The sequence below is a fragment of the Coenobita brevimanus genome, chromosome 104 (assembly GCF_032717465.1).
Source record: "Coenobita brevimanus isolate Jiangsu-jjx chromosome 104, ASM3271746v2, whole genome shotgun sequence".
NCBI lineage: Eukaryota > Metazoa > Arthropoda > Malacostraca > Decapoda > Coenobitidae > Coenobita > Coenobita brevimanus.
This window is the reverse complement of record NC_137057.1, coordinates 47,916,632-47,929,789: the sequence shown is the minus strand read 5'-3', so window position 1 is coordinate 47,929,789 and position 13,158 is coordinate 47,916,632.

Below are 13,158 nucleotides of genomic sequence, written 5' to 3'. Positions count from 1 at the left end.
ACATACCCTAGTCATAATAAGGTGATTATTTGGTGTCTTATTTATGGAGGTAATGACAGGAATTATTATAAGAAAAATCTGTACAGGTGTGGTGGAAGTAAAGAGAGAGAGAGAGAGAGAGAGAGAGAGCGAGCATATCATTCACTCCCTCCTATCTTACCTTCCCCTCCCCTTCTCTCTCTTTCTCTCTCTTTTATTCTGCATACAGCCATTCAAGTGAATGCAATGAGACAGAGAGAGAGAGAGAGAGAGAGAGAGAGAGAGAGAGAGAGAGAGAGAGAGAGAGAGAGAGAGAGCGAGCATATCATTCACTCCCTCCTATCTTACCTTCCCCTCCCCTTCTCTCTCTTTCTCTCTCTTTTATTCTGCATACAGCCATTCAAGTGAATGCAATGAGAGAGAGAGAGAGAGAGAGAGAGAGAGAGAGAGAGAGAGAGAGAGAGAGAGAGAGAGAGAGAGAGAGAGAGACATGGGAGATGGCCAGTGAGGGAGGGAAGAGAAGGGGGGAGGAAGGAGAGGGAGAAACAGCGAATTGGAGGGGGGGATGAGGGGAGGGGGAGGAGAAGGGGGAGGGAGAAGTGAATTAAAAGGGGGTGGGGGAGAGGGGAGGGAGGGAGGAAGGGGAGGAAAGGGGGAGAGGGGAGGGGGAGTCAGGGGTAATGGACAGATGGTACTGTGTATATATATATATATATATATATATATATATATATATATATATATATATATATATATATGTGTGTGTGTGTGTGTGTGTGTGTGTGTGTGTGTGTGTGTGTGTGTGTGTGTGTAAAATTCTGAATGCAACCTTTTTCAGAATTTAGGCTACTGTGTGTGTGTGTGTGTGTGTGTGTGTGTATGTGTGTGTGTGTGTGTGTGTGTGTGTGCAGTTCTTTCCTATCCTTTTATATTTCTGTTTCTTTGTATTCGTCATATTTGTATGTGTGTATACTGTACTCTCTCTCTCTCTCTCTCTCTCTCTCTCTCTCTCTCTCATCGTCAAAAAACAAACCCAGATCCTTTACTACTCTTTATTCTAGAGTTGAATAAAGGACATTTGGCGAATCCTTTGATCTCTCTCCCCGTCAATGCCCAGGTGTACTCTTGGTAGCGTAATGGGCACCGTAACACCTTTTCCATAGCGATTTATTTTATTTATTACACCTTAACCCTATCCTTTTATATATATATATATATATATATATATATATATATATATATATATATATTTTCCATCAGTAAATGATAGGATACTGGGGTGTAATTTGCAGAATAATTCACAAGGGTAAAGGTGTTAAGGGATATCCGGAATTACTATGAATGCGACCTACTGAGACTCAGGTTCGTGTGGCAGCTCCCTAACACCTCATCCTTAGCTATTTATTTTTGGGTACTCTCTTTGGGTATATGGCTACCACCCAGCGTAGTGAATGGTTTCCTGGGCTACAAGGAATTATTTGGCTTATTATTTAGTGCAAACTCACCTGAAGGCAGCTCTACTGTACATCGAGTGAGTGGATGGTGGGCGCCAAGACCTATATCACCAGTTTCAACATTTTAATATTTGCATTTTTTTTTTAAAAATGCAAGAAGAAGGAACCCCTAAAAAAAATGAGAGAGAGAGAGAGAGAGAGAGAGAGAGAGAGAGAGAGAGAGAGAGAGAGAGAGAGAGAGAGAGAGAGATCATAGTGTGTTGATTGATGCTAATGTTGCTGAATCCCGATCTGTCTGGGTGAGCGGCCTCATCGACCACAGGTAAGTAAACTGTCCTGTGAGGCCGTCATACAGGTACAGTACACCGTGTAGGGATCCGGTGCCCCCTTGTGGTACACATCGCCTCACCAGGGACGGATGTGGGTGTAACGAAATACGAGGCTATTTTGTTGCCGGATGGACGCAGCAGATGCGCCTCTTCACTCAGGGTACACAGCGCCACCACGTATAAATTTCTCGTCAGCGTTAGAAATTATCACAGAAATATCGCTGAGAGTCATTTACCTATAAACAGGTGTTCCAGACCTAATTACACACCTGAGCACTCTTTCCAGGTAGTGAATTGACGCACACACACACACACACACACACACACACACACACACACACACACACACACACTTGATATTCATGATGGAAAGTGAGAAGAAAAGATATGAAGGTATTGAGATGGAGTGACTGGGAGCTTGTTAACGAGAGAGAGAGAGAGAGAGAGAGAGAGAGAGAGAGAGAGAGAGAGATGAATGAATGGATGGCTGGATGGATAGATGGATGGATGGGTGGATGAACGGATGAATATGTATGAATGAATTAATGGATAGATAGATAGATAGATAGATAGATAGACAGACAGATAGATAGATAGATAGATAGAGAGGAGGGAGAGCTTAGCAAAAATTATTTCAGACCAACCTCAATAATCTAAACGTCAATCTTTAAAGGAAGATAGTAATGAAAAAAGAGGAGGAGGAGAAGGAGGAAGAGGAGAGGGAGGACGAGGACGAGAGCGAGGGCGAGGAAGAGGACGAGGAAGAGGACGAGGACGAGGACGTATATTGTAAAAGAAATAACTAAATCGCAGCAGGAAAGGCAAAATGAAAAATACTCCAAGACTTTTGAAATTCGAAGGCCTAGAAAAATTCGTAGCTGAACATCAATAAGATAGAATTATTGGTATGGTATGTCTGGAGCTAAAATGCACCTATTATAATTTTGTAGCTCATATTACTGGATAGAATTTGGCTTTCAGAACGACCTACCTAAAATCTAAAATATAAGTGCGTGATAATTGAGGTTACGGTTTCAGAGATTTTTTTATTTTTTTATTATATTTAGATGCTTTATTTACCATTCAGGGTAAGCCCAAACGCTCTGGGAAACGTCGTGCCTGAAGTCTAAGTAGGAAAAACAGGAAGGGACATGAGAACAAAGGAATATAATGATGTATACATGGGCGTCGAAGAATCAGTGGAAGAACAATTAAGTTACCCCGCAAAATATTGGTTTTCTTTGGATGCGGTATAATAGAAAACGGTATTTATGTATTATTTGTTGGTTTGCAGTTCAGATTAATTACTTGGCGTGTTGTGCATCAGTATTTGTTGAAGAAAAAGTAATCTAATTAATTCTTAGCCATTTCGATATGACTAATGTGTGGAATTTACAAGTATGAAAAGATTTTAGGACGAAATGATTGCGCCCATTCAGAGGGGGAGCTGAGCCGAATGGTGTGTTTACATGCCGGAATTCTAAGCAAGTTCGCAATTTTCCGCCAGTTTTCCCTGTTTACCGTGTGTTGTGTGCTCATAAACGATGGAGGGGAAGTCCAAGAATCCCCAGACGAGAGATGAAGCCATGAACGAAGTGGAATGAGCCACGAGAAGAGTAAAGACGACGCATGCATTCCGTTTCAAGGTAAGCGCTTCCTGATTACCTGTCTTCCCGTGAAATTAGTAATCATCTGGGTAATGTATATTTCTGTGACGTGGCCTGTGAGTATATTAAAGGAATAGTATTTTTTTTTATGTTTTTGTCGGTGTTTTTTTGTGTGTGGTACTGTACGTCTGATCTAGTCATTTTTTATGTAAATGACGAGAGGAAAATTAGACGTGACGGAGGTAAACGTTTACGAATGGCCGTAAGCTAAATAAATCGATCAGAGGCAGGAATTAAGTACACGTCAGCGTATGGAAGGGAACTGTAAAACTATGCATGATATGGAAGTCTGTATCTATCTATTTTTCTATCTATATAAATCTATCAATCAGTCTATCTATACTTATCTATCTGTCTATACCTATCTATCTATCTATCTATTGCCAGACACGTTAGTCCCATAAGAGGTGGTCACAAACAAATCGCCTCCATGTCACCCTGTCCTCTGCCATTTGCCTGCCCTACCTCCAACCCACCGCGCTCCCTAATATACAGTACCTCTCCACGCCATCTCTCAATCTCATCCTCGGTCTCTCCCTCCCTCCCACTTACATACACTCTTCTAGTCAGTCTCTCATTCTCCATCCTCTCCATATGGCCAAACCACCTCAACGTATCTCTGAACACTGTCACTCACATACACTCTTCTAGTCAGTTTCTCATTCTCCATCCTCTCCACATGACCAAACCACCTCAAAGTATCTCTCAGCACTGTCACTCACATACACTCTCCTAGTCAGTCTCTCATTCTCCACATCAGCTGTCTTCCCGATATCATAAATACAGGCTAAGGTCTTGAACTTACATCTTAGACTACAACTCCATTCTTCTTCATTTCTCTCTCCTCCTCCTTGCTCTTCTTCTTCTTTTTTCTTCTTCTTCCTCTTCTTATCCTTGTTCATCATCATCATCATCATCATCATCATCATCATCATCATCTTCTTTTTCTTCTTCTTCTTCTTCTTCTTCTTCTTCTCCTCCTCCTCCTCCTCCTCCTCCTCCTCCTAATCCAATATTTCATCCTCTAATCCATTTCCAGTTCCCACGGATTTCCCCAAAACACAAAGAAAACGCCTTCCAACGACAAGATTTTATTAAGAAAATTTTGTCTCGAAAACTTTTAATAGTAACCAAGGAGATGGTGTAAAAAAACAAGAAAAATAATTATTCTGTTTTATTGTGGCATTAGTGCAGTTTGTTAATAAGTCTGACCTGACCTAACCTGACCTGACCTGACCTGACCTGCCCTACCTTTACCTGCCCTTATTAAGCAACCATCGAGCTTAATAATACTTGTGATCAGAGAGGAAAATTTGTCTCTTTCCTCTGACTTCGATTTCCCCTCAGCCTCCAAGCGTCTACCTGAGCATCAACCCCCCCCTCACTACCTGTAATCTACTTAATAATCTACCTATAATTATCTACCTGTCTAGTCCACCATAATTTCCTTGCCTAATAGGATAATCTCTCTCTCTCTCTCTCTCTCTCTCTCACACACACACACACACACACACACACACACACACACACACACACACACACACACACACACACACACACACACACACATTCCTAGGAGTGATATTGCATTTTTCTATATCCCTTAACCTATTTTGTTCCCCATTTCCTTAAAGTTACATCTCTCTCTCTCTCTAATAATACCCAGACTCCTCCTTCTCATCACCAGGTGGATGGACAGGTGCTTTAACATAGCCAGGTATTTTCTGTCTACCTGCGATGCTTATAATTAGACTGAGAGCGAACAGGGCAGAGGCGGCGACGGCGAACCTGTGGAAGAGAGGTCAGAGGTCAGAGGTCAGAGGTTAGAGGTCAGGGGTTAGAGGTCAGAGGTTAGAGGTCAGAGGTCAGAGGTTAGAGGTTAATGGCTGGGTTAGATTAGAGGCTTAGTTAGATTTGTGGTTGTTGATGTGATGGATAGGAGTTAATGAATATTTGTGTGTGTGTGTGTGTGTGTGTGTGAGAGAGAGAGAGAGAGAGAGAGAGAGAGAGAGAGAGAGAGAGAGAGAGAGAGAGAGAGAGAGAGAGTTATTCGCATGTGTAGATGTGTGCGTGTGTAAGTTCTGTGCTTTCATGTCTGCTACTGTCTGTGTTATTTCGTGTGTGTATGTGTGTGTGTGTGTGTGTGTGTGTGTGTGTGTGTGTGTGTGTGTGTGTGTGAATCGTCTGCAGGTAGCAAGATAGATCAGTAGCAAGATAGATAAATATTCCTCTGTCATTCACTGTATTCTCGCTCTCTCTCTCTCTCACACACACACACACACACACACACACACACACACACACACACACTCCATCCCCCCACACACACACACTCCACCCTCCCACACACACACCAACCAACACACACACACTTCCACCCCACTCCACGCCTTCCCCCTCAACACTCACACTTCTGTAACACCAAACATAGCACTTCCAATCACTTCCAAACACAGCCACACACCTGCATCTTCCCAACAGAGCCTAGTAATAGCATTTTGGAGTCGACATTGATATTTTTTGAGTTGGTTGGACGAATTTGTGTATTTTTCTGCAGTCCTCCCTTGTTTCTCTCCCGTTTTCTTTCTATTGGGTTATTATGGATGGGGTCTTGCCGTGAGAAAATGGGTTTTCTCCTCCTCCTCTTCCTCCTCCTCCTCCTCTTCTTCTTCTTCCTCCTCCTCCTTCTCCTCTTCCTTCTCCTCCTCCTCTTCTTCTTCTTCTTCCTCCTCCTCCTCCTCCTCCTCCTCCTCCTCAGCCGTCAAGTTGGCCTTAATTAATGACCCAGACAAGGTCATTAGCTCGTCACCGCCATCACTTCATTCCTTCAGTATCCTTCTCATTACCCTCTTCTTTCCTTCCTTCATTTACTCTCTCCCTCTTTCTCTCTCTGTCTGTCTGTCTCTCTCTCTCTCTCTCCCTCTCTCTCTCTCTCTCTCTCCTTATCAATCTATCCATCATCCACCCATCCCTCAAGCCATCTATCTATCTCTTTGTCTATGTACTTATCTGTCTGTATATCCATCCATCCATCCATCCATCCATCCATCCATCTATCTGTCTATCTATCTATCTATCTTTATCTATCTATCTATCCATCCATCCATCCATCCATCAATCAATCTAAGTATCATGTCAATCCATCCATCCATCCATCCATCTATCTGTCTATCTATCTGTCCCACCTACCATAGTGAATATCCGAATCTTTGCTGGCCTGCGGTGCTCCAGTGGTCGGGTGCGTCGTAGAGGAGCAAGTTGGACGCGAGATGAAAGTTCACCTGAAGAATCCACATTGCCACTGCGCTGACGGAGAGAAGGACTGGACGGGAAGGGGAAAGATTATTATTATTATTAATATTATTATTATTGTTATTGTTATTATTATTATTATTATTATTATTATTATTATTATTAATTATTATAGTCATTGCTACTGCGCTGACGGAGAGATGGACTCGACGGGAGGGGGAAAGGTTATTATTATTATTATTATTATTATTATTATTATTATTATTACTGGTATTATTATTATTATTATTATAGACATTGCTACTGCCCTAACATCTAGGCTGGAAGAAGGGAAATTACTATTATTATTATTATTATTATTATTATTATTATTATTTTACTCTTTTGGGAAGTTGATGCATATTTATCATGTAATACTGATAATATGAATTTGTTATTATATTCCTACTGACCGAAAGAGTGAAAAAAACGATGAAAATACGTAAAAATCAGTGGCGTATTCAGACTTTCGGAAAAGGGGGGGGGGAACTGAGCCTTTTTTGGGGGGGGGGGATTGCTAAACATTTTGCACATTAAATAACCGGATTTTATTTTTATGAAAGAAACGATTTTATTATTATTATTATTATTATTATTATTATTATTATTTTTCTGACTGGGAGGGGCATGGGTTGGGGGGCAAGGGTCTGAGGAAAGGGGGGGGGCACGGGTCACCTCCCATCCGAGTGGTAAGGATTGTTAGTACACTTGTTACATTGTTAGTACACATGTTACATTGTTAGTACACTCGTTACATTGTTAGTACAGTTGTTACATTGTTAGTACACTCGTTACATTGTTAGTACACTCGTTACATTGTTAGTACACTTGTTACATTGTTAGTACACTTGTTTCATTGTCAGTACACTTGTTACATTGTTAGTACACTCGTTACATTGTTAGTACACTTGTTTCATTGTTAGTACACTTGTTACATTGTTAGTACACTCGCTACATTGTTAGTACTTTGGTACATTGTTAGTACACTTGTTACATTGTTAGTACACTCGTTACATTGTTAGGACACATGTTACATTGTTAGTACCCTTGCTACATTGTTAGTACACTTGCTACATTGTTAGTACACTTGTTACATTGCTCGTGTACTCAAATTATGAACGCGGTGCAAAGTTGATATCATTGCAAGTTGCGGTATTGTTGCAGCGTTGTATTAAAGGTGAATGTATTTAGATGATGACAATTTGCAACATTATTTTGTGATCTGCATTTCTCTTAACTATTTATCTGTGTCAGTGCACCGTAAGCTATCCTGTCTATCTATCTATCTATCTGTTTATCTGTGTCTGTATATCTGTATCTGTCTGCCTGTCTGTCTTTCTATCTGTCTGTCTGTCTGTCTTTTAATTTGTCGTTCCTTTTGTCTGTTTGTCAGTCTCTGTCTGTCTAAAATTATCTCCACACACACACACACACACACACACACACACACACACACACACACACACACACACACACATTCTCTCTTTCTCTCTCTCTCTCTCTCACCTCCCAAGACACAGCTGACGTAGATCCCAATGACGCCAAGACGGGAGTGTGCGAGGGTGAGGATAGCTGTCAGAAGGGCTGTGATGCAGGCCGTCCCCAGACACACGACAGTACCAACTAACAGGGGGTAGCTGGTCAGGTTGGGGCTGTCTGTGGGGGTAGATTGGGCTATTTAGAGAGAGAAAAGGGAATATTTGGAGAGAGAATGGAGAATATTTGGAGAAAGAATGGAGAATATTTGGAGAGAGAATCGGAAATATTGAAGAAACTCCCAGACACACCACAGTACCAGCTAACAGGGGGTAGCTGGCCAGGTTGGGGCTGTCTGTGGGGGTAGATTGGGCTATTTAGAGAGAGAAAAGGGAATATTTGGAGAGAGAATGGAGAATATTTGGAGAAAGAATGGAGAATATTTGGAGAGAGAATGGGAAATATTTGAAGAAACTCCCAGACACACCACAATACAAGGAGAGAAAAGGGAATATTTGGAGAGAGAATGGAGAATATTTGGAGTGAGAATGGAGAGCATTTGGAGTGAGAATGGAGAATATTTGGAGAGGGAATTGGGAATATTTGGAGAGAAATTCGGAAATATTTGAAGAACCTCCCAACACACCTCTATGCCAGCAAACAGGGGGTAGCAGGCCAGGTTGGGGCTTTCAATGCGAGTTGGTTGGGATATTTAAAGAGAGAGAGAGAGAGAGAGAGAGAGAGAGAGAGAGAGAGAGAGAGAGAGAGAGTGATGGGAATATATATTGAGTGAGAGTTGAAAATATTTGGAGTGAGAACAAGAAATACTTGTATGTGCAATAAGTGTGGCAGTGTGAGAAGTAGCATTATTTTCTAGTAAACACTGACTTTTTTAGACACCTGTAGAAGGAGTGCATATTTTATCTGCCATAGAGAGACTTTTTTTTTTTTTTTTTTTTCTAGTAAAGCAAAACAGTGTATGCAAAATTTTGAGTTTGAAATAGAGAACTTAGTCCCTCCAAAAATAAATAAAATATAATAAAATAACTAACTCTGGGTGCAGTTTTCCGGGGAACAAGATTCTTTCATTTTTTTTGAGGAAGGTGGCTTGCAAGATGTAGAAAATAAACCACCAATCCTAAGAGGGTAAAGAAGAGTAAGATATCTTTGGAGGGGAACAATCTTGCGGGCTTCTGGCCTTTGGTTCCTTCTTCCTTGCATAAAAAAAAGAGAGGAAGACATAAGAACAGTACCAACCACCCACCTTCGTTTTCCTCCGTCTCTCCTCGCGTTCTTCCTTCCGTCTTTGCCATGTGTCTTGATTCCTTTTCTGTACCTTCCTTCTCTGCCTCAGTCCTCTCCTTCGTGGCCTTTTCTGTCAGTTCTCTCCTCCTTCTTGATCTGGGGATTTAGTTGAAGGGTATATTAAATTTCTGTGATAAAGATGTGTCCTATGTATTAATGTCGATAATTTTGGGTGGGGCAGGGAGACAGGGTAGATACTGAATTCTGTATTTTTCTTAGAGAGAGAGAGAGAGAGAGAGCATGTGTGTGTATGTTTCGTGCTACACAAAACCCATCTCTCTCACACACACACACACACACACACACACACACACACACACACACACACACACACACACACACACACAACATTTCCACTTGTAATGAACCAACTACATAAATAATTTTCATTGATATATATATATATATATGATCTGTAAATAAAAATCTGATAAGGTTTTGGGAAGATGTAAACAAACAATTTTAATTTTTCTTAGAACTATACCTCAAGAAAGTTTAAGGATTTTCTACCTTGTGTTCCCTTCAGTTGTCGTTTCTTGTATCTCCTGTACTCTTGGTTTCAGTGTCTCTCCTTCCTCCAACTGTCTCTCCAGTCTCTCCTCTTGTATCTCCAGTACTCTTGGTTTCAGTCTCTCTCCCTCCTCCAATGGTCTCTCCAACCCCTTCTCCTCCACTCTTCCAAGAGATGTCGTTAATTTTTCCTCCAACATTGTACTGTGTCTCTCTCCCTCCTCCAATGGTCTCTCCAACCCCTTCTCCTCCACTTCTCCAAGAGATGTTGTTAATTTTTCCTCCAAGAGTGTGTAATTTCTCTCTCCTTCCTCCAATTGTCTCTCCAATCCCTCCTTTCCTCCAAGAGACGTCGACAGTTTTTCCTCCAGCTGTGTGCTAAGTCTCTCTCCTTCCTCCAACTGTGTCTCCAAGCCCTCCTCCTCCTCCTTTCCTCCAATTAAAGTCGATAATTTTTCCTCCAACATTGTACCGTGTCTCTCTCCTTCCTCCAACTGTGTCTCCAAGCCCTCATCCTTCTCCATTCCAGTCGATGTCTCCAATTTCTCCTCCAAAGGTCTCTCCAGTCTCTCCCCTTCCTCCGTCTCTCCATGAAGCCTCTCCTCCCCTCCAGTCTGTAATTGCTTCTCCAAAAATATCTCCAGTCTCTCTCCCTCCTCCACTCCAGTCGCTGTCTCTAATTTCTCCTCCAAAGGTTTCTCCTGCCTCTCCATTCCTCCAGTCGATGTCTCCAATATCTCCATAAGTCTCTCCCCTTCCTCTTCCAGCCTTCCCGTCGATGTCTCCAATCTCTCCAAAGGTCTCTCCAGTCTCTCCACTCCTCCAGTCGATGTCTCCAATCTCTTCAGAAGTCTCTCTCCTTCCTCCTCCGCTCCTCCAGTTGATGTCTCTAATCTCTCCAAATGTGTTTCCCTTTCCTCTTCCACTCCCCCAGTCAGTGTCTCCAATCTCTCCAAAAGTCTCTCCCCTTCCTCCTCCGCTGCTTCAGTCGATGTCTCCAATTTCTCCTCCAAAGGTCTCTCCAGTTTCTTCTCATCTCCAGTCAATGTCTCCAATATCTTCTCCAAAAGTCTCTCTTCTTCCTCCTCCAACCTTCCAGTCGATGTCTCCAGTCTCTCTAAATGTCTCTCCCCTTCTTCCTCCATTCCTCCAGTCAATGTCTCCAGTCTCTCCAAAAGTCTCTCTCCTTCCTCCTCCACTCCTGCAGTTGATGTCTCCAGTTTCTCCAAAAATGTCTCCCCTTCTTCCAACCCTCCAATCGACGTATCCAGATGCCGCAAAAGTCTCTCCGTCTCTTCTGCTCCACTCGACATCTCCAAAAGTCTCTCCAATCTTTCCTCCTCCTCCCTCTGCAGTTTCTCCAAAAATGCCTCCAGTCTCTCCCCCTCCTCCAAGGGTTTCTCCCCCTCCTCCAAGGGTTTCTCCCCCTCCTCCAAGGGTCTCTCCTCCTCCTCCAAGGGGCTCTCCAGTCTCTCCTCCTCCTCCAAGGGTTTCTCCTGTCCCTCCTCCTCCTCCAAGAGTGTCTCCTGTCTCTCCCCCTCCAAGAGTCTATCCTGTCTCTCCCCAACCTCCAAGAGTCTCCCCTGTCCCTCCCCCTCCTCCAAGAGTCTCTCCGGTCCCTCCCCCTCCTCCAAGGGTCTCCCTTGTCCCTCCCCCTTCTCCTCCAAGGGTCTCTCCAGTCTCTCCTCCTCCTTCTCCAAGGGTCTCTCCAGTCTCTCCCCCTCCAAGAGTCTCTCCTGTCTCTCCCCCTCCTCCAAGAGTCTCTCCTGTCCCTCCCCCTCCTCCTCCAAGGGTCTCTCCTGTCCCTTCCCCTCCTCCAAGGGTCTCTCCTGTCCCTCCCCCTCCTCCAAGAGTCTCTCCTGTCCCTCCCCCTCCTCCTCCAAGGGTCTATCCTGTTCCTTCCCCTCCTCCAAGAGTCTCTCCTGTCCCTCCCCCTCTTCCTCCAAGGGTCTCTTCAGTCTCTCCTCCCCCTCCTCCAAGGGTATCTCCAGTTTCTCCCCCTCCAAGAATCTCTCCTGTCCCTCCCCCTCCTCCAAGGGTCTGTCCAGTCCCTCCCCCTCCTCCAAGGGTCTCTCCAGTCTCTCCTCCTCTATCTCCAAGGGTCTCTCCAGTCTGTCCTCCTCCAAGAGTCTCTCTGGTCCCTCCTTCTCCTCCAAAAGCGTCTCCTGTCTCTCCCCCTCCAAGAGTCTCTCCGGTCCCTCCTTCTTCTCCAAGAGTGTCTCCCGTCTCTCCTCCTCCAAGAGTCTCTCCTGTCCCTTCCCTTCCAAGAGTCTCTTCTGTCCCTCCCCCTCCTCCAGGAGTCTCTCCTGTCCCTCCCCCTCCTCCAGGAGTCTCTCCTGTCCCTCCTCCTCCTCCAAGGGTCTCTCCAGTCTCTCCCCCTCCTCCAAGAGTCTCCCCTGTCCCTCCCCCTCCTCCAAGAGTCTCTCTTGTCCCTTTCCCTCCTCCAAGAGTCTCTCTTGTCCCTCCCCCTCCTCCAAGAGTCTCTCTTGTCCCTCCCCCTCTTCCAAGAGTCTCTCTTGTCCCTCCCCCTCCTCCAAGGGTCTCTCCTGTCCCTCCCCCTCCTCCTCCAAGGGTCTGTCCTGTCCCTCCCCCTCCTCCAAGAGTCTCTCTTGTCCCTCCCCCTCCTCCTCCAAGGGTCTCTCCTGTCCCTCCCCCTCCTCCTCCAAGGGTCTCTCCTGTCCCTCCCCCTTCTCCTCCAAGGGTCTCTCCAGTCTGTCCTCCTCCTTCTCCAAGGGTCCCTCCAGTCTGTCCTCCTCCAAGAGTCTCTCCGGTCCCTCCTCCTCCTCCAAGAGTGTCTTCTGTCTCTCCCCCTCCAAGAGTCTCTCCTGTCCCTCCCCCTCCTCCAAGGGTCTCTCCTGTCCCTCCCCCTCCTCCTCCAAGGGTCTCTCCTGTCCCTCCCCCTCCTCCAAGGGTCTTTCCTGTCCCTCCCCCTCCTCCAAGGGTCTCTCCTGTCCCTCCCCCTCCTCCAAGAGTCTCTCCTGTCCCTCCCCCTCCTCCAAGGGTCTCTCCTGTCCCTCCCCCTCCTCCAAGGGTCTCTCCTCTCCCTCCCCCTCCAAGAGTCTCTCTTGTCCCTCCCCCTCCTCCAAGAGTGTCTCCCGTCCCTCTTCCTCCTCCACGAGTCTCTCCAGTCTCTCCCTCTCCTCCAAG